Below are 22691 nucleotides of genomic sequence, written 5' to 3'. Positions count from 1 at the left end.
TATCCTACTGTTAGTCACGAATAAACACCAAAATAGAATAGTCGATACCCTGATTATCTCGACACACATTCCGGTTTGAAAATTGGTTTTTAGGGCTCGCCGTGTCCTCGACTATTTATATTAACAAACAGGGGAGGTCCTACAGGTAGGGTCGAAACTTTCGAAACGCTTTCACCCCTGTATTTATTCCAAACGACCAGAATCGTAAATTCCGTCGCACGCTTCTCGCAACATTTCGCTTCAACATTTCCCTCGAGGAGACGCGATTCAGAACGAATTATTATACCTCGCTAAATACCTAACCAGCGAAGTTCGTTCACCGCGTCGAGCACGAGACGAGTGAATGGCGTTCGTGACTATTGGAAACAGTCCATGAGTACGCACGACGTACTCCTCGTACGGAATGCATCGAACAACATGTCATTGGTCCAATGCCAGGAAGCCACCCCACCCCGTACGAGTCAACCCAAACTTCGCGAAGTTTCAAGTTACGACGGCCACTCAACCCCCCGCAGCCATTGCTCTCTATACCCTTTTTCCAGGGAGATAAAGACGTTTCCCTCCGACGGTGCTTATGTTTCAACCGCGGTCTGTTAACTCCAAAGAACCCCTGGCACCCCCGAACCACCTTAACGTTGTCTACCAAACGATCGGGCCACTTTAATATCGAATAGAAAACCTATAACCTTTAATGGCGGCCATGTAAGTCGACTTAAAATAACCTTTTCTCCTTTCATTATTGCGTAGCTATACGTGGCCCTGGAACGGGAGCTTCTCCACGGCTTAGCGGCCAGAGCCGGTGTAATTATGTAAACGATATAACCCCCGAAGGCGCGGAAACCCGAACACGCCACTGACTATCCCGCACGTGGAAAGCAGAGTTCGTCGAAATAAAAATCCCTGGGTCGCAAAAGAACCTTTGTAAGCGGGCAACCCGGCGAGAAGCGTAACTACCCTTTACGTTCGCCGGTTTGCTGCACAAACTCGATGCAAGTTTATTTACGGACACCTGCACGTTCAATTCGCCCGTTCGGATTTTCCGCTGCAACCCCCCTTCCGTCCGTCGGGGTTGGAAGGAGAATACGGTGCCCGGCGAAAGTATTCGAACGCTCTCGAATCAAACGCTCCTCGACGAAGATTAAAATTATAATCCTGTTTCTCCTCGCGAAACTTTCCTCGTGTTTATTAAGTGCAATCTTCGGTGGTAAAGGGTGGGTTTTTTTAGATACAGACGTCGGAGCTCGGGGAATTCGTTACTCTCTTTCAGGAGGTTTATACTTGAGTGTTTTGATTCGGAAATTCAAGTTGTTATAATTATAAAAAGTTACGACTATACCAAGTGCATTGACGCTTAAATTCGAGATTTTTCAAAAAGTCGAGTTAATCCATTTGTTGCAGCGAACGACTCATTTATCACGTTTCCAGCACCGCCCCCCTCGTTCGAAACATCTGGAAGAAATTTCTCAAGCAGATCTCTTCTCATTCCCAAGATAACAATGCAACTGGATCGCTTCGAGTATGACACGTTCGTTGGTGTAATTTTCTCGTACTTTCTTCGGTCGGTGTAGCGTATCCAGCCAGCGGCGATGCTGCAGTGTGTCAACTTTTTTCCAACGTCCTCCCTGAATAAATAACATTAGCCCCCGCGGGCGCGAAAGGAACAATGATAACGCGGAATAGTTTGAAAAGCGAATCGCGTGCGGCTCGGCTCGTAGCCGGCTCGAAAATTAACAAGCCGATAAAAACTTTATTCGCCCCATCGTTTTTATTATCTCCGCTCAGGAAACGGCGCGCCGATTGCAGACCTGGAAAACTTCCTCGAACACGTTTAGCGCCCGTGGAAAATAAGGGGCGGGATAAAATTGATGGAGTCGGTTAATTGATTCGTCGAGTTTTTCCTTTAACGAGCCTTTATTAATCGTGCTGCTACCACTCGCATGACGGGTGTTTTCGAACAAGGGATGGCGCTTGCGGGGGCGTGCACAACGGTTTGCGCGAAATGTAAAGGGGTTCGTAATAAGGGAAGGTTCGGCCCTTTGGAGTGAGAGAGTTTAAATGGGCTGTCTAATCGAGGACTATATCTGCATAGCTATGCATACTGATGGGACAGGGGTCGTAAGAATAATAGTTTATTTTATTTTATTGTACCGTGGAAAATATTGAGAAAAGAACAGATGACTTTTTCTATAACTTGATAAAAGCGTATTACGGTGTATTGCAAGTACCGTTTCTACATCCACTCGCGTAATAAATCACTGCAGAGTGATTCGATTCATTGATTCGATTCGTTCTTCGATTACTCGACAATCGTTGCGATACAAAATGCCGTGAATTCGGAATTTGTTTTATTACCAACGAAACAGACATACGGTTACGCGAATTATTATTTCCACCGTTTGTAAATTCCATTCAATCGGGAAGTTTTATTTTCAAGAACTTTTATTCATCTTGATCGCGTTGAAATGATGTAAACATTTTCTTTTTCAAGGTGCCATTTTAGTTGTTCGAATGGAATCTATTAAAGGAGTTCTATGAATATCCTGACCCCCGCCTTAAAGCGAGAAAATGACACCGAGAATCGATTTTTTTTTCCAGACACGTGATACACCATCCGGGAGCTGTTTCTTTTATTTACAAGAGTAAAGAAACGGGATTACGCTCGCCGCGTTCGTTTTTTCGAGGTTAGGAGCAACAATCGTAGCTTGCATAAACGCGAGAGAGAAAAACGGCGTCCAATAAGAACGGAAGACGAGTGAATTTCACATGCGAATAATTTAATACGTACGGAATATACCGTAAAATTACCGCGATAACGTTTAATTACAGTATTATTAATATCGTTACACAATAATGGCGGTATTATCATTTTATCTCCTGACTTACCCGATGTATATGCCGCGTTTTATCTCTGGAATTATTAAACTGTAATTATCGAAGCTCCTCATAATTTCAGTATACTAAAGGATTAAAATGGGCTTTATCATTTTTTTTCCTCCCGGAAAAAATAATCATGTTATAAATGAAAATTGGTTGAAAAATTTAATGGAGTTTTTTATGATAATACTTTGTTGTTTCTACTACTTCAGGCAGTTTCTCGGCTTTCTTGCTATTTTGTAAGATAATTAAAAAATGGAAATATTGAAAATGCTGGGACCTTGATGGTACACGCTATAGGTAAAGACTTTTTCTATGGCATGCCTGAGTTTCAAGTGGAATTTTCGAAATATTCTCGTTCTGAAAAATGTCGTTTAGAGAAAAAAAAAATGATTTAAAAATTTCAGAGAGGAAGAAAGCCTATTATTGGATTTTATTTCAACCTAGGTTTAATCAGCGTCTCTCCGTCATTTCAAAAAATTCATCGTCAGCCTATTTCCTCAGGCTGAGAGCTCCTCTTGTCTCCTTTTTAATGCTGGCAATGCGAGCGATGCCGGACTCCAGCGTTTTGCGCATAAATTCGTACCATTATTACTCTAATCCTTTGGAAGAATAAAATTAAACAAAATTTCTTCGAATATATAGATAAATTGTAATGGTCATCAGGTCGAGGGTTACATGTATACAGATTCAGTTCAAACTCGGAACAAAATGACGAGTAGAGGCACAGGTTTGATTTCTACACGAAATGAAAAAAATCGAAATGTAAAGGGTTTAAAGGACCCAACCACTCCCGTGATCCGCCATGTTCGCGCCCTCTCATGAAGAATTACGTTTCGAGAGGGCTGTAACGGTTCGCCAGCGATGTAGGATTAACGTGAAACGTAACGTCATCGAGGGCGACCGCCGATAATTTCAATTCCGTAACTAGTCTCCTGGCAAGTGTTCCGCGGCTTGGATGTTCCCCGAAAGCCTCGTTTCGGTAAGTGCTGGCCGTGCCAGTAATTTTTCACGTCCCCCTTTCTCTTTTTTTTTCCTCTCCTCTCTCCGGCCCCGGGAATAACGAATGGCGCTGATCTCGCTGTCATGTATAATGCACAGATTTACAGCATTCCGCTATCTGACAGAGCTATATGTCCTCAACCTCTCTGCCCTCTCCCAGAGACCCCGCAAAAAAATATACAGGCGGACGTTGACATCCGCGGCGTGTAATATCCCTGCACGCGGCCCAAAGTTATTTTCTTCTGAGAAATAGCCTAGTTCTATCTTTGTCTTCCCCCTTGTACGATGTTTGGACAGCGAAGGGTGCAAGGGGTGCGTTTCGATTGGAACAGGCTAGGATTCCTTCGGACTAAATCGTTTGTACAAGTGAGGTATATAATTTGCAGAGTATTCGATGCTTAAGTGTAAGGTTTGATAGAGGTAGGTAGGGCTTTGGAAAAATATTTTTTACGTTTTTGAAGATCGGCGTAATGAAGGAAAAATTTGTGAGTCGGTACTGTTTGCTGTCTCTGAATAGAAAAATCCCATTGGCCCACTTTTCGGTTCGTTAAAATGACTACTTAGCACGGCTGCGTGTAAGTGGCTGGATGAGTTTCAATGAAACTTTATGTTTAAGTTTTACGTCCTCGAGGCGAGATTTAATTAAATTTTCACGGCAGGTAAGTGTTTCCAGAATAAGAGAGGAAGAAGTCAAGAGATTTTCATATCTGGAAAATCAGCGAGAAATCGAACAGTTTTACGAAAACTGTCGCGTTCTCTACAGCGAATGAACAAATTTACCTGCCCTATAATAATCGTGATTCATACATTTCGAGCTGCTTAGTAAATTCCCCTGAATCTTACTAATTCTTGAGAAAATCTCAATTAAATTCGCTACGTCAATTTCTTGACCTGCTTCTCCACATTTTTCCCTCGGTCCAGAAACATTCGCCCACGACCCCCCTCGAGAATTTCCCGATCGCCTCCCATCGTTGGAAAGTTCTTTGATTTTTATACGAAGAATGCCATTCGCGCGCCACGACAGTTAGGCATCCGTAGCATGTAATATCCCCGGATATAAAGCCAGGCGTTATTTTCTTCGTGAAATCGGTCGCTTCCTTTTTCGGCTCCCTTCCTTCTTGGATGGTTAGGCCTGAACCAGACAGCGGATTTTCGGTAGCGGAACAGTGGAACGCTCGCCCCTAGGAAGACGAAAGTCGTGGAGAAGAGGGTGGAACGATCTCCTCGAGCTAGGGATCAAGGGGAGCGTGATTACCTCGAAATTCGGGCTTTCTGGCCATCTCTATAAGTGACATCAGCCTGATAAACAACACTTGTCTACGAGCGGAGAACGATAAGGGCGGAGGGCTGTATTAGCCAGACCGAGAGGGGGGAGAAAATATTTGTGTTGGCCGCTTCCGCAAAATTAGAGCCGAATTACATGGTTTTTCACGGGGATCATGGAAGGTTGTTTATTGCGTTTGCTCCTTTTATTCGATTAGCCTACCACTCTTGCTACGGGGCGCGCAATCTTCCAAATGTGTTTACGGAAATAGCGTTAGCAGTAGGACGACATTTATGTTAGATGCGTGTGTGTGTCTAATGTCACGTAGCAAACCTTTAGTTTTCCTATTACTCTATGATTTATCCTTATTTCGATATTACATTAAACTATGCACATCTTAGTACCGAAAAGTTACACCCCTCCAGTTTTAATTTTCAAAAAGAAATTTTTCTGAAAAATGAACCATGAGTATGCGTATCCCCCAACGTATCTCGAGCGGAGTGTAAAAAGTGTCTCGATCATGTCTTCGCCATAAATAGACCAAGAGCATTATAGAAGCTCGTTTCACGCCGTTCCACGATTGGCCGTCTCCTCGACACGTTTCGTTCGCTTGTTTTAAATTATTCCGTCCCACGACGGAAGTTCGTCGATCCGGGATTTCCCGTTTACCGATAAAGGGAAAATAAATAATAAACGGCGGCGTTTTCTTATCTGGCACGGATGACGAAATTTGTCTGGGCATGCATAATACATGCGGAAATGGCATCGAACGAGCTGGCTAGGCCGCGCTGACTTCTTGTCTATAATGGAATCTACGCGGTTCGCCCAATTTCGAGAGGGGTATAAAGCAAAGAAGCCGCGGGTAACATATAACAGGCCAAGTCATTCAATTTACAGGATCCCCCTTTTCCGTTTCCAACTCATCTCGTTCCAGCCTCGGTGGCTCCAAAACTGAACTGAAGATGAGCCAAACTCATACCAGACTTGGCTAACCACGGAGCGGTCGAGCTACAACCCTCAGCGATGGCTACGAGCTACCCGCGTTCACCCCGGAACAGATATCGAACTTTGTTCTTACGACAAACCTGGCAGCTATGATCGAGAAATTGATTCTGGGATCGCTTTTTTTTATATTTCTGTGGATACGAGAGGAAGGGAACGAAATCTGAATGAATGAATTTTGGAAAGAAGAAGTGTGGTTGTTAACCCTTTGCACTCGGATGTCTCCTATGAGGAGACGTTGCAAGTTCAGAGAACTTTGGTAGAGATCGGATAAAATTAATTCTCTCGAGCACGACATTTATCAAAGGCGTACACTTCCTTCGAGGTTTCCATGCAAGTGGCACGAACAAATAAATCGAAGTAGCATTACAATAAATTATACGTTTATTATGCTACATTATTTAATACAACGTGATTCCTTTTAAGCACATTCTGCAACAAAATGGTTTCGAGTGCAAAGGGTTAAGGATAAATGAATCCTGATTTGTGACTAGAGTTCTGGCTTATCGCAAATAAAGTCAATGCGACCTACGATTTAATAGAGAACGCAACACTATTATGCATGATACGTACAAGGATGCATCAGTAATGCATGGCATTCGAAGCGATACAACCTCGCCTTAGGGCTGTCGTTCCTAATATAACCAGTGTCATAAATGTAGAAAGTAACAGTCTTTTAAATTTGTCAAGAGTTACTTTTAAACCTCGTTCTAAATCTGTTAAATTTTTCCCTCTCCTGCGTGTTTTCCAAATTTCATTTTCTCGTGTTTCCACAAAGATTTCCTTCGGTTCAACGTACGAAAATTTTAGCGAATAAAGCGATTCACCAAATTAGGAAGATGCAAGGTAGGCACACGGCCGCGTTTCGAGCGTTCGACGAAACGAGCAGCGCCGTTGACCACGGAACTCTAATTTTCCTGCTTAGATCTCTTAATTTGTGCCAAGTCTCCAATTTAGGATCGCTTCAAACGCCATTCAATGCGCTCTAAACGAGCCAATGAGAGCCCAGACGTTCCAGGTTTCGCACGTGCTGGTTTTATTGCGGAGGTAAAAGTCATTAAGCGCAATTTTTGACGGAACGAGGGTGATAATCCTCATCTCGCTCCACTTTCTTGCTGCATCAAAAGAAAAGTCATTAAGTGGAGGCTAACTTCAAACTAGGTTGCTGGATGAGGGAAAAAGTCTTGCGCGACCGTGTACAATTTTACACTCCGCATGTGAAATTCATTTACACGGTTGAATGGCTGGCAAACTCGTTACGTTGTCTTTCGCAAATTAATGGTCGCGGGGGCCACGCGTGACGCGAAGGAAATGGTCATCAATTTTTGTTTCAAATATACACTTTACACGCGTATATATTTCTAATGAAGAATTTACTTGGAACACGTGAAACCTATTATTTAATTTAGATTTTCTTTGATAGACATACGTTTACGTTGTTTCAGTTCATCAAATGCCTCGTTAAGCCTCTTTAATGTACTCTTCTAATAAAGTAAAGTAACTCTTTCTAATAAAAAACGAACACTTTTCCTAAACAACCGTAATTGATTCAGAAAAGTCCAGTGGTAATGGAGCCATAGATTTTATCGTCAATTCCTCGTTCGGCTATAATATCAACAATGAATAAACCAGTGTCCAACGAAATTGCTCCGAAACTACGCCCGTAATTCAGCGCACTAAACCGACTCGCGAATTTTCGAACTTCACCCCCTCGTTGCATTCTCGCCAAAATTTTATCCCGGCGCTTTTACGGTTTATTTTTCCACGTGGTATCGTCAGCTTTGCGGTTCCGGCGCGCATTACGCTCGGATTCGTGCGAATCAACGCGAAACGAGAAGCGGAGGCGCGCCTATACCGAATTGAAAATACTTCCCAAGTCTCGCATTACCCAGATGTTTCGCTCAGATGTTTGAAAAAATGAACGAATATACACCAACCCCGTTGGTACGCGATACGAAATAACGCTGAATTATAAACGCTTCTGCATCGGCAATTACCTCAGATCTCGCGGGTGTATTAGGTTTCATTAATTAAATATTAGGTTTTCCTACAAGTTCCTTTCGTTTTATTAGTAAGTAAGTAGTATTAAGTAGTATCGTAACGTATCGTCTCGTTACTTCTAACGATCAACGAAATGTGATTGTTAAAAGATAAGATTATTCATTTACATAAATATTCCCTGATAAAACAGCTGGGTTGCGAGCTGCGAAACTTTTGAAGCAAGCTAATATTAACAGATTAAACGTTAATATCCGTGGACGTTTCGAACGAAACAGGAGATGGAGTTGTTCGCAACGCAACCGCGAACCCGCGCTGAACAAATCGTCGCATTGCAATGCTAATTCAGTTAGTTCTCCCCCCCCCCCCTCCTCCCTCGTTTCGTGATTAAAAAGTTTCTGTATCGGTGCGCTGACAAACGACCACTGTATCGCGAAAGAAACGCCTCAAAATATGCAAATCCACTTTATTCGGGGTTAATTCTTAATGGAGGTAAAAATTGAAATTTCTGTGATAGATTGCAAAACGTATGTAGGCCTAGGTATTTCGTGGGTTTAAATCTGAGCGGTTATATCGCGGGTCACTGGATGTTTGGTCAAGTCCATGTTGGTTCGCTATGCATTCATAGGTGCATACATATTTACTCACACAGACCCCTGTACGAGTAGACTCGTGTATACGTCACACGGGAATTTATATGTACTTTGGCAGAGACGAGATTCGGAGCTTGTTAATTATTAGAAATTCAATCATGATTGTTGTGCACTCGTTGCGTCCAGACCTTGAAGATTTGAGGATTGGTGCGTGGTGCACGAATAAACTCTGGTACTTCGGATTTTTGCCTAGTTAATTCAATTGCCACCTTTTCGGCCAGCCTGATCGGAAGGTACTTTCAGAGTACACGGCTCGGTCCCTGCGCAACACGACCACATCCGTGGTGTTATGCTGATCGCGGCGAGGGCGGGAAAACTGCTAACTCGATCAGCATATTAAAACGCGGCGAGATCGGTAAGTTCGTCGAGCGAGTGGTCCGCTTTAATTTAACGCGGGTTCGTCTTAATGAATAGTCCTTAGCCCCGTCCAACGACAGAGGCTCGTAGCTGAGAATAAATTACAGGTTCGTAGCGGGGAGAACTGGACCCTTTAACGCACGCCCCCTAGCCTTAATTTATGCATTTCTTGACCCGTACCGTCAGACCCGGATTCCTACCTGTTGGTTATACTCGGCCTACCACCTGTTCGAAAGGGATCTTTCCGCTCGAGACGAGCCGGACAGAAAAGGGAGAAAAAAATAAATACCACGCATTTACATTTCCGAACGCAGCTGGCCGGCTCGATAATCCCAGATGCCTCGTTACGCTTTCGAAGATACGACGACCGAGGAACGCCTTCGGATTTAACGGCTGTTAGGAACACGCCAGGTGTTGGCAAAGTTTTTCTAATTAAGGGAAAGGTAGAGGCTAGGGGCGTAGTTATACGAACGCGCTAATAAAATACTAGTTGAGAAAAAATATTAGAACAGAACTCGAAGCCTCTCGGACTTAGAATTTCTCTATTAGGCCATTATGTTCCTCGGCACCGACGTGGAACCTTTTAGCAAACAAGAATATATAAACTCAGTACAACACGTACAAAACAAAAAAAATATTCATTGTAATGTATACATTTTTAGTAGAGATTCGTGTTAATCTACATCCATCCCGACATCCTCTCACTGTAACTAATTTATGCATTAAAAAGAGGTGCGAACCGCCCTCATCGCAAGGAAACTTAGCCACCACTGTTCTCTAACTGTCGTCGCAGCAACGAACAACCCACAAATGGCACAAATTCGTATCAAACCAACAAAGGAGCGAATATGTTGCACTGTACACACACAATGCAACGTCACACTGCGCCACTCGAGGACCACGATGCGGCTCCCTAGCTCAGCCAGGCGCCCGTTGCGCGGCAAGCGTTAACGAGCCGAGAGGGTATTAATTTTCGTTCAGGCACGGGAGGTGGCCAATATTTCCCGTCACGGGGAACCCTGGAATTTCTTTCGCCGGAGGACAGATGTTCCCCGGCGTCGTTTATCCCCGGGTATCGATATAATCGAAAGTGCGCGATCGCTCGCGCGGCACGCAGCCCCGACGACCGCCGTCGGCGTCCGATAATGGACGCCACGATCGAATATTATACGCGGAAGGGGGCATTACACTCGCGGGACGACGATGGCCGCCGGGACGCGTCATGAAATTTTCATAAAACGATCAACAGGCTACGGGTAGGAACAGAGGCCGGGGGAACGTTGTTTAGACTCGACGCGAAAAGCCGACGTCTAGTTCGAGGAGCTCGTTGGCTGCCAGAAAATTATGCAAATGAAAGGAAAGACACGACGGTGGCCTGGAATCCGACGCGCGATATCAGCGGGAAGCTAGCTTCGTGCTAGAAAAGGGGTCTTGGGACGCCAACGGGCAACTTGGGAGGACGGCGTAACAACTGTAGATACGAATGATCATCGCGAATTTTTGGGGGAGAAACTGGTAGAGATATTCTAATAAACTCTGGGGGAGTTATAAAGAACCAGGTTAAAGATGTAAGAGAATACTTTTTTTTCTTAGTCTTGATTTATTATTTATCGAGTAGCGTCTAGTGGTTATAGTCATTGTTAGCGTACAGTGTAGCGTCTGTCACAAATCAACAGAAAAATATTACGATACATCACGATTGAAATGACACGTATAACCTCTGGAGAATTTAAATTAGCAAGAGGTTGATTGACACGCAGACTGATATTATTAAGTGCAAAATTGGCCACCGAAATGAACCCTTCGTTTGCAATCGAGATCATTAGAGACTCGAGCGAAATTTCACTTTCAAATGTTTTCGAAACGAAGGGGGAGGAATTTTCTCCCCTCGATTTGACTGTCAAAGGTATTGGGCGGTGTTACGGAGACTTCAAAAAGTAACCAAAATTGTTTTCAGACTTTTTTACAGCGTGAGACAGTAGAGCAAATATTTGGAATGAGCATTAACGATTCAGTTTACAGTGTTATTAAAAGTAACATCGCCGATGCGGGGTAAATTGTTGCATTCTGATGGAAAAAAGATAGTTCGATTTCATAAAACTATTGACGACTGAAAAAACCATACCAAAGAAATCATCGAGTTGTGTGTTCACGCGTTTCCACAGCGAACTGCTTTATTGGATTTGAAACAGCACAAGCTTTTAACAACTCTTCAAATTCCGACGAATTATTTAATCCCCTCGCCCGTGGCGTATTAAATTTAGCAAATTGAACGTCACGTTTTAAAACAGAGTGAAAAGCAATTTTATCCATTATTTCGCGTTTTCCTACATTTCGTGTCACGTACATCAGCTACATTAAATTCGTATTGTCGTCAACCATTTCGTAGGAGAATGGAAATCGAACTGAAATTTTATGGCGCATTGACGAATCCAATCTCAGCTAATGCGCCGATTTCAAAAAGGCCAGTGTAATTCAAATTGTCTGAAATAATAAAATTGAGGAGTGTACTGCATTAAGGAGGTATTACTCCATTTTTTTATGGGTTTGATTCCTTTTTTTTTTTTTGGTGGTGGTGGAATAAAGAGAATAATTTACAATGGTTATAAAAATTGTCTAAGCTTGAAAATGTCGGTATTAATCAGCATTAGAGATCTAAGCTCGGGGACGAGGCATAGAGAGGATGTTAGTACGGGGGTTTCCCGAGTTCAGGAAGGCGATGCGTTACCGCCTTTATCCGCGGTACGCGGAGCCAAGTCGGGTCGGTGCTCCTGTCCGGTTCGCATTTCCGGAAGGGGATGCCACTCGATCGGTCATCGAGCATCTCGAAACGATCTTGGCGTGGATGCTGTACACGGGGACTGGGGGAGGGTCGGCGGATGGATCCCGGACCCGCGTCCGCCCGAGTAAAATATTGCTTTACGAGGAGATCGGAGGCGACGGCTGGGTGGAAGGAGTGGAAAACGCGTTACCGAGGAAGCAAAGAGACGCGACCAGAAGGACCAACGGAGAAAGCCGTGAAGCAAATGCGGAGTAGCATGGCTCTCTCGCGAGAGACACAAGAGAGAAAGAGAGATCAAGGAAGGGAAACGAGTGGGAAAAAGCCCTCTGCAATTGCAATCCGGACAAATATCCGGAGCCGAGACGAACGGCGAACGAACAAAGAGAGAAGAGGGCGACTGCGAGGAGAGAAATTGTTCGGGTTACTGCGAAACGAAACGAAACGAATCGAGACGAAATGAAACGAAACGAAACGAAACGAAACGAAACGAAACGCTTTTCTCGCCGGCTCTATATATATGCGGCAGTCGATAAACCGCGCCTGCGTAGCTCAAACACAGAGCAGAGAACTACCCCTGGTCTAACGGCGGTGGCTCTCAGGGGGTGCTCGCTGCACGCATACCTACGTTCCGCGTTCCCGCGCAGGGGTGTGGATTAAAGATATTAAAGATACCCCAGTCCGTGCGTTCCCCGTTCGTCCGTCCTCGCGATGGTCGCACGGTCACACCCTTTGCTTTTCATTCCGCGATATCATTTCTGGCGTCCCCGAGCGAGTGCCCCTTTCAGCGAGAACTCCTTCAGCTACCTCCGCCTACCTTTATTTCCCATATTTTTCTTTTTTTCTCACTTCTTCTTTTCTAATGAATATTAATCGCGCCACGGGCTGCGAAGGAACTGTTTTATCGGGTAGAAGGAATATTTACGACCACCAGCACGCGGCATCCTGTTGCTCTCAGACCGAAAAGCGGTCGCGCCCGTAAATTCGTTTGCATGGTAACGCGATCGTGACGCTTTCTATCTTTCTACATTTTCGCGTCATTCCCAATCATGCGTTGGAACGCTGATTTATGTTCTAGCGACTAATCCTAATCTTTCTAAGATCGAAGATAACCGTTAATCAGCTAGCTTGAGTATTGCGGGACTCTGCTAGACTACGGGGTGGCCCTTACTCGCTTACCTATCTCATCGATTTTAACGATCGATGTCTAGAATTCCATAGGTTCGAAGGGCTTTGGGTGGTCCACTCTATGTTGTGGGTTAACTTGAAAATTTTAGGTGAAAACCTCCATGGAAGATTACATTTGAACTCTATGGACGAAAAATGATTATTGTTTTTAGAACTTCGGACGCTTATTTAAAGCAAAATTTTCCTGTTAATCTCGCCGATGTTCAAACATAATAAAATCTCAAAAATTGTCAACATCTTGCTTTATTCTTATGAGAGGTCACTCCCAGAACGAACGTACCACGAATACTATTCTATCTCCCAGCAAACATATCCTCGCGACTCTTCCCAACGCCGAACCGAGTTTCAACAATGCTATACCATTTCCTATATCGAACGACGCCCGAGCGTCGCGGTGGAAATCATGCGTTTCTCGTTCCGCGCGACGCTCACCGATAATCCCGGTGCTTCGTTTCGTCGCACGCGGCTCAAGACGCACGCAATCGATATTTCAGCTCTCCAACGACTGGGGTAAAAAAATGAGAGAAAGAGAGCTAGTGGAGGGAAAAAGAAAACAAGAAAAATCAACGACGACTCGCGACACCGTTCCGTGATTTTTCGCCCTTTGTCACGGGGCCACGCGCCCCGTTGGAATTACGCTTGTTGAATTATTTAGCGAGCGTTTCGATCGGGAGACCTGATCGCGAACGGGTTTACGAGACCGTGGATGAAAATGAAAAACGTGTGTCGCGATATAATTAGCGTAACACGCTTCGAATCGCCTGCGCTAGGTGGCTAATTAACATTGCATTAACGACCCGCGACCGCCATCCCGTGGATCCCCTTTTTGCCCATTGGACAACGGCGTAGTCGGACAAGGGATTTATCGGACCTGCTCGTCCACTGATTTTTCCCGTATCGTCGCAAATGGAAGGCTTTAGGCTAAACTGATTGTGAGCGCGCGCGCACGTTGTGGGCGCAGACTTTTTTGCGCGAAAAGGGACGCTAAAGTTTTGTACGGGAGGCAATTTGGTAAAAGTGGAAAAAGGAAAAGGAGGAAGCCAATTTACTAGTCTTGAATAAACGGTTATTTTATGTCTTTTTTGTTCCGGTTCGAGAGTATTAACTAAAAATCATTCAGCTTAGGATGCTGGACATAGGGAACCATGCACTATTAGACAGAATTAATTACCAATGAACATTGAGGATATAACGTAAAACCATTGTCCATCTCGTCCTCCTACCGTAAATGCTTCAGGTTCGATCGAACACTTACATACTACTCGTATCCAGTGGCTTTATCCTCAATCGCCATGCCCCCTTTTGACCTGGTCACGTAATCTCTCGTTTCGAAACGCTGGGATTTTATCAGGGGGTCCACTCGGTCTTGTCTGTATCGTCGCGCGAACGCCGTGGCTTTAACGGCCCCTAATTTTACATCGGATGATTTATTTTACGACTCGTACGTTAATTACCGCGATTTTTCCGTGCGTGGAATAAGAACCGGGCCGGTTTCTCCTATGTTTTATCGACGATAAAATATAGGAAGGTTCGCGCGGAGGGCTTGATTTATGCGTTCATTAAACACGTTCAACTGGACGGCTTTAATCATCGGCGCGCGGTTAGAGAAGTTTCGAGCCTCGAAGCGTTAGGAATCTTCGAGAGGAGGGGGAGGTTTCATCCTCTCTCGAGGCGTAACGACAAACTTTCCACCCCGCAGACCCCTTCTGGTTCCCCTGCACTTTGTTTCCCGTCTTTCGAGAACTTCCTGTCTTCCTTTCAGCTCTTTTTACCTGTTCCACGCGAAACAGTGAACACCTCCCCGTCTGTCACTCAGGATGTAGTGGATCCAATTACAGGTGTATTTTGCGGCCACCTCTCCCCCGTCTCTCTCTAGTTCGATCAGCTTGCGGTTACGGGAAACCGGAGATTAAACGCATCGTTTCTTCCATTTTAATGTGTTAACGTGTACACGTTTGAAACCTTGTTACCCGCGGAATTAGATATCGCTGATAGTTATCGAAATAATTAGCGTCTTTCGCGATTCGCGCGATTTCAACGTCCATTGTTATCGGTTCGGTTATAGTCAGCGTTGCGTCTGCGCGACGAAACCTCCGTTTTGCTCTTATCGCGCGACGCAACGATGCGTCTTAATTTTTTACAGTCTAAAGCCGGAATATCCCGCCACTGTGTTTTTACCGGCGCGGGTCTTTACTATCGCGTTAAATGTGAATTTATGGCTTCGAGGGGAACGAGTGCCACGGTGTATTCTTTACAGAACTATATCGATCTTTCGCGAACATTCAATTCGCGAAGCTTGTTATCGCTTTCACGTTTTTCTTCTTCAGGAATACCATGCGTATGTTGCATTGTAAAAAATATATTTATATTTTACGTGGTTTGCCCCATGGCGCAAACGTGAACTTTTTGTTATACGATGTATATTACATTAAAATATTGTCTACAGCTGATAAGGTGAGTCATATAATGGTGTTTAAGGTGTGTTTATAAATTTCAAACTCCACCGTTAAATCAGCCAAAGTTATCGCACTTTATGTTCATGTTACACCGTCCCAAAGAATCTCCAGGCGTGGAACAATTCCGAGCCAGGCGATTAATAAAAACATCAACGCGCACGTCAGGCGGCTGAAGCAGTTTCATTAGCTATTACGATGTACGTTCCCGTGGGATTCTTTCCGATCCCCTTTGTCCGTTTCCACGATTGTTGTTCGTCGTGTGGTAAGTAATCGCATTGTTCTCCGAAACCACGTCGGGGGCTTCAGGTTCGGCGTGGTCTGAGTCAATTAATGGTGCAGTTGTTCGAGACAAAAGAAATCTTCCTTGAGTGGGCTACCTGAACCGCGAACCTACCACCTAGGGGGCTGTAAACAAAGCCCAGTCGGCAAACAAAGTTGGTAACAAAGGCAAACACGATATCCGCCCTTCAAAGTGTCGTGCATAAAGTTGAAGTGCAAGGTACAAGTTCACCGAACCATCTCCCTCCCCCACCGCCGCCCCCTCCCCTCTGTTCCACCCTTCTGGGAAACTCGAATCGCAGGACACCGTCGCGAAAAGTGGCTGCGAACTGCCGTAACAGTTAACGTATGTGAACGTTTTATACGCCAAGTTCGCCGATAAATCTTCCCTTATCGAGGCTCGCGCGCGCGTTCACACGTGCGAGGGCGTGCGCCGGTGTGCGCGAACGCGTGAATGGGCAGACTACACGGGCGCAGACTGGCGAAACAGTGAAATCTGTTACACCGCGACACTTCACCCACGACTTCGATGTGGAAATAATTTCAGTTATGAAGTCGTTCGTCGTCGAGTCCCTTCTCGATAATGAATCTTTTCACCGATATGTAGCGTGAATTCTGTGGAGCAGTGTCTCTCAAACTTACCAGGAAGCCTCGCGTTAATCTCAACTTTTCCTACCCACCTTCGAGGAAGTTTCTTTGGGTGAACCATGCACTTGAAGTAGTTATTTCGATTTGTTCGAGAGTTACGTGGTTTGCAATAAACGCGAAAAATCCCGGACTTGGCAAAAACAAGCCACCCTTAAGTACTCCGAAAGCCATCCATCGTCGTAAGAAGATCGTGTTATTTGCATTTGGCGAAATGGGAGGGGGCCTCGTGTACTATGAGCTGTTACCACAACATGGAACAATTAACTCGGTCGAGTATTGTTCTCAATTAGACCGATGATAACAGGCCAAGAGGAACATCCGGAATTAGCAAATAGGAAGAGGATCGTGTTTCCGCTTTGACGATTCCGAATCTGCTGTTTCCTTGGTTAGCAAAAAATTATTGGCGTTCGTCAGTTATTATAATACAAGCAAAATTTTCAATGCATGCTGGTTTGAAGACAGTTTCGAATCACGTGTAATCTATCTTTAAATTTCTTCTTGAACGAACCATTTTCAAAGGAGATACTTCCACGAGTGGCTGTATCCCCGAAACAAACTTCTGTTCCTCTAATCCTCGATTCGTGCGCCCGTACGAACGTGACGATCATTTTCAGCTTGTTTCGAGAATCTTTCGGGTCGACAAAAATACGCTTCTGAAGTGGAAACCACGAAACGGTGCGCTTGTGTTAGTTTCTTCCAAGGTTGCAGGCTTCTCGCGACGATTTAGACATCGTCGACCAGATGGGCAACATTTTATTGGATAACGGATAAAAACCAAAGCTAGGATACATTTAACCTTCCAAGCTGTGTTTGGTTTCCGGAAAAAATTCCAATGTCATTGATATACACCGATGAATCGAAACTCTAGAGGGCTAACGAGTACCAAGACGAAACAATCGTTCATCCCCTATCCTTCGTTGTTCGAAATTGTTAGCCAGATAAGAATTTCGTCCATCTCCACATCCCTGGATCGTATCGTGGAGTCAGAAAGGATGGACTTTAAAGAAGCGACGAGACAGCTGCAGCCACCTCGAAGAAACGATTCGACGCGGGGATAAAGCGGTTAGGCCCCTATCCATCCTCCATTTCTACGTTCCTCTCTGTTTCTCGCCGTTCCACGTTTCTGTCCCCAGCTTTTTCTCCTGTTCGAACGGAGGGAGAGATGTGTATCTCTGAAAATAGGATTGGTGCGGCACGCATTGTGCCGAGGACACTGTCTCTCCACCTACCGTTTCACCTACCCTCCTCCCCTATGTCTTGTATTTATAGCCCTCGGCTTTTCCGCCGTGCTTCGCGCCCTACGACCGCTTAATTCGACCGCTCGCAAGAATACAATCTCCCCGGCTCGAGAGCCGAGGCGAAGGCATCAATAGCCACAAGCAAATGCTTTTCCACCGAGGATGCAACAAGAGGCTCGCGCCAGGTGGACCCCGGTTACTACTTACGTCGACCTTTGTGGCCTCTTTCGCTGCTCGGGGAACAATAATTCACTCTCTTTCGCGTGACGTTTCTCAATGAAAACATCGTCCATTCGAGTGTTTTCTCTCCCTCGCACTTGGTTTACGAGCCGACTCCGCGATTCATATTTAAACAACGCGTCGCATGGCACTGGCTGTGATCGGGGTGCGGATAAGAATTCCGAGTGGAAAGCTTTTGCGAGTTAAAGTTAATCGCGTGGCTGCAATGCTGTTAATTATATTTAATTTTTTGTTCCGTAGTTAGCCTTGTGTTTCATTCTATTGTAACGCTGGTTACCTGTAATATAACAAATGATTTCTGGAGAGACGGTAGAGTTGAAACGTAATGGAATGATTGTCCTTAATTTCTTGTCCGCACCTGATCAGCCGCCACCATGCCACATGTTATTTCATTCCGATCACAGGTGGCTATTACTCGCCATTTAATAATCCGTATTTGCCTTCGACATTATGTTCAGTTTCAGCAACCACATGTCACGCACACTGAACCATTATCGACAGGTCCGATACAAGCTACTAAATTAATTTATCCGATATACAATACGTACGTTTCATTTTTAATTCAAACCGTAACGTTCATCCAACGAATAATGGATCAAGATTGTGATAACTATTAAGGGGCCGAGGAATAGAATATTTTCTATTTACGATGAAAGGTATACGAGAATAATGGATTTATATAATAAATGCTCCACGTAATAATCCTCGAATTTGAACTTTTATGGTATTTATCTTTCAGTGCTCGAAAAACCCAGAAAGCATTGAATATTTGATGCATCCACTCCCGATGTAAATATGCCAGCAATTCGGCCGCTTTTTAAATAGAATAATGGAATCCGATCCGCGGCATTTCACCCATTGATTTCTTCGACGAAGAAAGATCTTTATATTTAAACCGATCGTTTAAATGCACTTCCTCTCCGACCGAGTCCCAATCAAACTCTCAACCCTCCCAATACCAAGCCTTTCCATGTTACGCAGACTACCAACAAGGATACCTCCTTTATAGCCTTCCCAACAGAAAATTACAATGTTCGCTAAAAACGTTATATTTTTAACGAATCTAAGAACGAGAGGTTCCACATAAAATTATGAAAATTCAGATTTCAAAAAAGACCGAATCGTAACGCCCTCGCGACGAACAGCCTCGTCAGCGCGAGGGCTAATTACGGTCCGCTGTACATCGGCAATGTTCGACGTTTGTTTCATCCACTTTTTCACCACGGTCCATTTGACTTCCTTTTCCGCTGGAAAAAAAAAAGTTCCCGTGACGAGCAACGTAAACTGTCCTGCCGAGGCTTTTATCATTCTCCCTCTAGGCCTTTTTGCCTCGCATTTGCGGCCCATTTTCACAGGCCACGGTTTTTAATGCGACCGCGCTCGCAGGAATACCTTTTCTCTAGCCAGGAGGAAACTAATCGGAGACCAGCCTGCACGAGCGAATGCGTCCATCCGTGGGTGCAGAGCCGCCCGCCAGGTGCGTTGTGATTTACCACGAGCGCTGGAAGTCGATCGACGGTTTGGAAAAGTGGCTGGGGATATCCCGGGACCGATCCCCTCCGTTATTAAAATTTCTCACGAGTCTCTGCCTCTCTCTTTCTTCCTCTGCTCCCCCTTTTCTCTCTATCAAGCAACGATAAAACCGGAACGAGGAGAAAATGCCGCTGCCGCGATAATCGTAATTCGCTATGGTCTCTCCTCTTGTTGGGGATGCGACGAGTGCTTATGACGTCGACACGGGGGTTAGTTAAAAATTGAGTTGCTTCGATATTAGCAAGGGTGTGATAAGTTTTTTCCATTGAAAAGGGGGGAAAGATGAAGATTCTTTAATTTCCAGCACGAGGAATGAGACCTGTTTAAGAGGGGCATTTGGTTCAGAGGCAAAGGCTAATTTGGATAAATTTTTGTCTAAATTTAGCAATAGCGACCCGTATGCTTTGGAAGCCTATAGTTCACTGTACCAGTGATTGCACAAAGTTATCAGTGATTGAATAACAGTATGGTGTTAACGAACATGTTACGTCCCTAACAGCTGCACAATGTACTATAAATTCGAACCTGAAGGGCAGGTAGAACTGGTCGAACGAAACCAAAACGTTTTAATACACGTACTTCCGAGTACTCTCGTAGATATTCGGTCTGGACATTTGTAAGTCGATACGTAGCTCTCTGTACATACGACTGCACACGGTGTAGAATAACCGATATCTCAACAGTTCGCCGTGCCAATTTCGAACGTGTACGAAATTCATTGGGAAAACGCGTAGGGAGCGGCTTTAAAATGAATAGGCGCCATTTTGGGCGGCGTTGGTCGTCCAAAGAGCCATCGACGTACGAATTGGCTAATATCTTTAGAACTTTGTACCAACCAATTCCTAGACCCTTTAATTTCTGTCCAAAGTTCCTCTCTATAATGTATTCATACCCCTAACACTCGAGTCTATCCCTTTCGTTCGAATCTATTCAGCGCCATTTCAATTTTAATCATTGGTAACTATGTATAGTAATCAAGCTTATACGCCCCGAGACCGGAGAAACAGCTCGCAGCGAAGTTATTGAATATGAATAATCATAGCCTTGGACTAAAAAACAACACGATCCCCTCGGGCTCCCTTAAAGATTCGCAAACAGGGAAGCTGAGACTCTTAACCCCTTTAGCCCTCCGCGCATTAAAATGTACATAAAATTCATCAAATTAAGAAACGCCTGTATTTTACTGTAAATAGAAACCGAGATACTCCGTGCAAAACAGATGCTGCGCGTAACATCATGTGTTGATTATTTTATAAATTATTCGAATCTATCGTGTACTGGAAATTTACGAGGCTACAAAATTGTTATTTCTATCCTGAGAAATCTAACAGCACCGTCAAATAAGGTTACTTGTAACACTTACGTTTTGGTCTCCTCGAAGCAAACCGATGGAAGATAAATTATTAATTCTTGTGTGAAGAAACGTAGCGATCCCATTTGACGGTAACTTTCTTCAACTTTTCTGTTCGATTTAAACGTTGAAATATAGCGCGCGATGGAGTATCTAGTATCTCCGACTAATGTGAAATTTTCTCTTGATATGAATTCGCTTATCCTCCTGCGAGAAGCTCGATTCTATTCCCCTCGGATGACGAAAAGAATACCAAACGTTCGGGCGAGTGGCGCGGAATACCATTATAAACTCTCGCGAGAAAGAAAATCGGTCTGAGACGGGCCAAGTGTACGGTCCTTCGGCAATATTAAATGTTGTTCGCGAGACTGAGGCAATCTGGCGACGTAGAATGCACACATCGGGCATTATTAATCAGACGTTTGAACTGGAGCAGGGAAGTGTTTGTCGACGTGCAAGTGGACGCGCGGATGATTTATGAACTTGCCCGATACCGGCTCGCGAGCTTGCGTTGTATTCGTGGACGCCGTTGTTAAGGGAGCAGACAAAGTTCTTTGACTTTGCCGAAATCGATTTATTCGATATATGCGCGTATAATTTAGGAGGACACGCAATAAAAAGAAGAGTCAAACGAAATTACTATTACTCTATACTACTACTATAGACATAGAGTAAGGAATGAAAAAGGTTTTCCTGTTGCGTGGATGAAAGCAGTCTGTTGCTCCTAGCTTCCAGTTAAAGTTTAATTATTTTCTCCCTACAGTTACAATCCACGGTACAAAAAGAAAAACCCTTTAGAATTTCTTCTTTAATGCGATTACGAAGATCAGCTGGAATCTTTTCGACTCTTTTCTTTAGCTTACGATTATTTTTATGGAATTTCCATTATTTTCCCAAATAGATGGTATCATTTGGGGCAACCCCCTATAAATCGAAATTTAATTCAACGTGGGACGGGAGAGGGGAGGAAACGTGCATAGCAGCGCGCACTTAATACCCGCCTGGCAATATAAGCCGCTGTTAATAACCGGTAGGAGTATTTCGGGGCAGTTTCCACCGGCTGGAAAAATAGTAATATCCCACGAAGGGGGTAAGTAAGGGTGCATTTCATTACGAGTCTCTCCGTGAGCGAGAGTTATCAGGATTAGAAGTATCCACCCCCTTCCCCATCCGATATCAGGAAATTAATTATGAAGTTCGAGCCATAGTGTAGGAAGGGATAGGGTCGCAATCGTGATACACGTTCTCTGGCGACGGACGTGATTCAATATATTTAACTGCTCGTGGAATCGCGACCCTTGGTTCCTTCCCTGGTAACCACGTTTGACGATAAACCAGCGAACCGCGTCTGGCTTTTGTCCCCGCTGATTTTTCTCCAATCCTATTCAACTGTTATAACTGGTTTGCGTTGTCTAAAATCGTAACCGTAGCGTTGATTTAAAAAATATTGCGAATCTGCACGAAATTCGCGGTAATAAATAACAAAGTTACCTATGGCAAAAAGCTGATTAATAGGTTACCGGTCGGTAGAACGTTAATAAACTATCGATTATATAAAACTTCCCTCTCGATAACAATTCTAAAAATAGACTCGTATAGTGAGAAAAAAAAACTAACACAACGTGCAAAGTAACGAATATTATTTTTTCAAATGAATTGAGAACAAATTCGTCTCTTATTATCCCAAATACCTATTATAATTTCTAGTACCACCGCATTCTTTAACGACAAGTTCATCTGAAATTTCACCATCCATAAACACCTAATAACATCCAACGATGGCAATAAGCGAAAACAATGATTCGTCCCATCAGATTTTAACGTGACCT

General features: G+C 44.2%; 1 protein-coding gene across 2 annotated transcripts in view; it reads right to left on the bottom strand.

Moving 5' to 3' along the window:
* LOC128881030 (carboxypeptidase N subunit 2-like) overlaps nucleotides 1–22691 on the bottom strand; it is a 28637-nt gene that overhangs the window by 3992 nt on the left and 1954 nt on the right. The window lies entirely within an intron of this gene.

This window comes from Hylaeus volcanicus, chromosome 8 (genome assembly GCF_026283585.1).
Source record: "Hylaeus volcanicus isolate JK05 chromosome 8, UHH_iyHylVolc1.0_haploid, whole genome shotgun sequence".
Classification (NCBI taxonomy): domain Eukaryota; kingdom Metazoa; phylum Arthropoda; class Insecta; order Hymenoptera; family Colletidae; genus Hylaeus; species Hylaeus volcanicus.
This window is presented reverse-complemented; position numbering and strand designations above follow the sequence as displayed.